The sequence below is a fragment of the Octopus bimaculoides genome, chromosome 4, assembly GCF_001194135.2.
Source record: "Octopus bimaculoides isolate UCB-OBI-ISO-001 chromosome 4, ASM119413v2, whole genome shotgun sequence".
NCBI lineage: Eukaryota > Metazoa > Mollusca > Cephalopoda > Octopoda > Octopodidae > Octopus > Octopus bimaculoides.
Genome location: NC_068984.1, coordinates 142,811,385 through 142,815,781, shown reverse-complemented (window position 1 = coordinate 142,815,781; position 4,397 = coordinate 142,811,385). Strand labels below are relative to the sequence as shown.

At 34.8% G+C, this 4,397-nt stretch overlaps 1 long non-coding RNA gene across 4 annotated transcripts in view; it reads right to left on the bottom strand.

Moving 5' to 3' along the window:
* The window catches only part of LOC106873053 (uncharacterized), an 88,297-nt gene that overhangs the window by 55,382 nt on the left and 28,518 nt on the right, over nt 1–4,397 (bottom strand). For 2 of the 4 annotated variants that reach the window (XR_008264063.1, XR_008264065.1), the window contains exons 3-4: nt 1,855–2,041; nt 1,004–1,208 (exon numbers count right to left, since the gene is read on the bottom strand). This is a non-coding gene — a long non-coding RNA (uncharacterized LOC106873053). The remainder of the gene's footprint in view (nt 1–1,003; nt 1,209–1,854; nt 2,042–4,397) is intronic. The other 2 variants (XR_001409835.2, XR_008264064.1) reach the window with 1 other exon arrangement.

Here is a 4,397-nt window from a genome sequence, read left to right as displayed (position 1 = left end):
TATATATATATATATATATATATATATATATCTTCATTTGACTAAAGGCAGTGTTCCAGCATGGCTGCCTGAAACAAGTAAAAATATATATACACACATTTTCGCCGTGATTGATCGCTTGCCACTAAACCTTTTTTTGCTATTTTCTCTCTGTTTATTTCTGTTGAAGAGCGTAGGCTCGAAACGTAAAAGACTTTCGCACTGTGTGAGCGTTAAACTAATATATATATATATATATATATATGCATGAGATAGTGTATACATGGATATAGTGATATGAAATTAATATACGTAAAATACATATCTAGAATGAAAGGCAAAATCGACCTTGGCGGAATTTGAATACAGAACGTAACGGCAGACGAAATACCGGTAAGCAGCCCGGTGTGCTATCGTTTCTGCCGACTCGCCGGCTTGTGCGTGAGCATATTATTTGCTTGTAATTCACGTGACTTTAGCCTGTCTTCTATTGCTTTTAATTTGGGTGAATAATTCACTTTTTATTTTCATTTTTCGTCTTAGTTTGGTTTAGAAAAGTACTCATTTATTTCGTAACCTATTGTCTAAGTCACAGTTTCGAATCTTGTTGAGTTGTATATATTGTATTGATTTTGCCAAAAGAAGTTTATTAATCATTCAAATGCATTGTTTTTATTGTAAATTACATAGTAAAGGTTCAATTCTTGCTAAAGTTCGATAATCTTTATTATTTCTTTTCCATATTATCTACGAGATCTGATCGAAAAGTATCGAGCTTGTTGCTATGGCAACTGAGCTAAAGTACGCAGAGCGAAGCCGCATGGCTCAGATTGATCTTGAACTCTGTCGCATTAGCAACCTAAGTTCTAACATTCTCTCTCACTTCTCTAATTTATAGCAGAGCTGGAAATAAAGTGTGTAGAGTGTGGTCGTTTCGAAAGCAAAAAAAAAAAAGAAAAAAAAAATGCACTGGAATTGTTTGAATTTGTGAAGTAAGATTAAAACATATTGAAAAGAGTTATACCAGGTGATGACTAATGGGTCTGTGGATATGACCCCCGAAACCAAAGCAAAAATCAAATCTCACTTGAAAGGGAAAATGTTCAAGATGTCGAGGAAAGCCAAGAGAATGCAATGAGGCAGCTGCTCGCTATCCCCCAAAAGGGAGTTCCAGGAATGCTTCCATGAATAGAAAGAACGGTGAATAAAGTGTGCGGCTCCGGAAGGATCTACATCGAAAAGAAAACAGGATAGATTAAATTCCGAATTAATATATGTTTTTAGTTTTCTTTTTATAATACCAATCTCGATGCTTTCTTCTCAGACCTCGTAAACACTTATAAAAGATTCAAATAAATCTATAAGAAAAACTTCAATTCTGGCAGGAACTTTCTTTAGATTCTAAACAACCTTCACTAATCTTCCGTATCCACATCAAAAGATCTTACATTTTATTGTATTCAAATACTTATAAAATATCAAAAATCTCTTCATTGTCAATTTCTAATAAACCAATTTTGCTGTTATATTTCTCATTAAAATCTATCCCCGTATATTTTTCACTTAACGAGAAGTAATATTCTCTGGTTCCAGAGAACAATATTTTTTATCTCATATATCTCACACAACTAAACAAAATGCTATTATATATAAATTTATTAATAAATTTTCGTATCAAAATTACTTTAATGATAGATAAGTAAAGATATTTTCTGAAAATCAAAATTAAAATTTCATTTGAATATTCACCTATAAAATGGCTTCATAACCAATATTATAGTTTTTTTGCATCATTTGTGCAATTTATTATATTGATTATGGTGTAATCATATAGCATTATATGGATATTGTATCTTATTATATTGTAATACATACCTTACTAAATACTTGTTATTTCATACAAGACCAAAACTCAAGAGTCTCTTCTCAGTTTCCTCCCGTTTCATTTGCCATTAGACAGATAGAGTAAGTAGAAGGCTTACAAAAAAATAAGTGCTGGGTGTGATTCATTCGACTGAAAAATTCTTGAAGGCAGTGTTCCAGCATGGCCGCGGTTAGATGACTGAAACAAGAATAGATAAGAAGAAAAAAAGATTAGCATTGATGATAATTATTACCTCCGGCTTCGCTAAGGCGGAGGTATTGTTTTCAGTCGTGTTTGTTTATTTGTTTATCCGTGGACAAGATATCTCAAGAACCGCTAGATGGATTCGGTTGAAACTTTCAAGAATGTTTGGACTCGTAACTGGCACGAATTGATTAGATTTGGGGATCGATTCGGTACTGGACACGAATTCGGGATTATTTTTCCTGTTTTTTTTTTTTTTTTACTTAATTTTTGAGAGTGGTCGGGTTTATTTTTAGTACTCTCGTTTGTGATAGCAGTCGAGTTTATTTCAGATATTCTCATTTTAAAAATCATCTCTGGCTAATCGTTGAGAGAACTTTGGTGTTGCCTTGGTGGAGGTTTGCGCTCCCTGAGTGCTCTTGTTTTTTAATGTTTCAACTGCGGCGAGCTGACAGAATCGTTAGCACGCCGGGCGAAATGCTAAGCGGTATTTAGTCCGTCTTGACGTTTTTAGTTCAAATTCCGCCGAGGTCATCTTTGCCTTTCATCCTTTCGGTGTCGGTAAATTAAGTATCAGTGAAACACTGGGGTGGATGATATCAACTATTCCCCTCCCCCGAAGTTTCAGGCCTTGTGAAAGGATTATTTTTAATGTTTCCAAGAGAGGAAGAGGACGAAGAACCTGAAAATTTTCATTGAGTAACGAAGACTCTGGTCTTTAGTTGCTTTGTGAAAGCACGTTCGGGTTTTATTAGTTCCGATCAACGAAACCGAACTCCACGCAAATCAAGCTATATAAAACGAATCTCCAGAAAACTGGAAACCATTTTGATAAGTGCCATGCGAAAGACACTCGCCCCTTCAGTCACTTCAGAACTTCTACCGTTTACACACACACACACGCACACGCACACATGTACATCCATGCATGCATACTTAAGTAACACATATCTTAAACGAATAAAAATAAAGAATACATAAAGGAGAAGACAACTCAATGGAATGATTCAGTATGTTGTAAATAGAACGTGAATATTTGTTTTTGCTAAAGAAGAATGACCTTTAATAAACGTAATAGTTTTTTAATACACAGTTTCTCTGACATGCAGTGGAGTGTGCTATCTATTGAAGCTATTGTGGTCCTGAAAGTTCATACAGTTTAAATAAAAGGATATACCCTCAACAGGTGGCCTGAGACACTAATATTTTGACAATCGTTGTGAAGCAAATTTCCTTCCGCCTCAATCATGGTGTGCGGAATAAAATTTACTGCACGATAGGAGCAAATATATTTACCAATCCTTTCGTGGAAGAAAGATTTGGTCGGAAATAGCTGACAAAAGCCTGCTCACTTTTAACTTTAATATTCACGATATTCTGCGATGCGGACACTTATTTTGTAACGGTGCCTTTAAATAGAGCATCTTGAAGCTTAGGCGACCAAACATACACACAAAAACATGAAAATATACAAACACAAATATATAAAAATATGAAGTCTGTACGACACAAAACTCCTCCCAATTTAGAATTATGTTTTCCATATAGTCGTGATTTTCCCAGGTTTTACAAATAGGGATTTGGATTTCGCCACCGATTGAAGGTTTCTAACTACTAACTGCTATTTCCCTGAAATTATCTCCCCTTCATTTCAAATTCGTTATCACTGCTAGAATATTTTTTCTTCTCCTGATTTCAATGAATTTACATTATATTACAAATTATAACATTAATCACACCAGATATCACTATATATTGTATTATACAGTTCTAAATTTAAGAGATGAGGAATTATGTACATTATTTACATTATTTACATTTGACGGATATTTGTCCTCATCTTGTTTGTTGTTAACACAACGTTTCGGCTGATATACCCTCCAGCTTTCATCAGGTGTCTTGGGGAAATTTCGAACTTGGGTTCTCATTCCTAAGGTATTTTTCGATGTTGTTGTTATTATTATTGTTATTATTATTATTATTCATGTCATTGCCTGCAATCGAACTCGGAATCTTGGGGTTAGTAGCCCGCGCTCTTAACCACTACACAAGACAAGGGCAAATTTCTGCCAAATGTAAATAATGTAAATAATGTAAATAATATATTATATTGTATCATAAAATAAATAAATGTTTCCTTCTCGAGCCATGCCAGGGTTATAAGGGCCGGTTTCCCGGTTTCAATGGCACATATAGTCCCTGCCTGGACGGGACACCGGACCGTCGCAGGATTGCAATAATCCCTCGAATATCGCGGGTGTTTCGTTCCACCTTCCAACCCCCGTGATAGATGAAATTCCACGAAGTAGAAACAGTACTGTACTGTATATATATATATATATATATATAT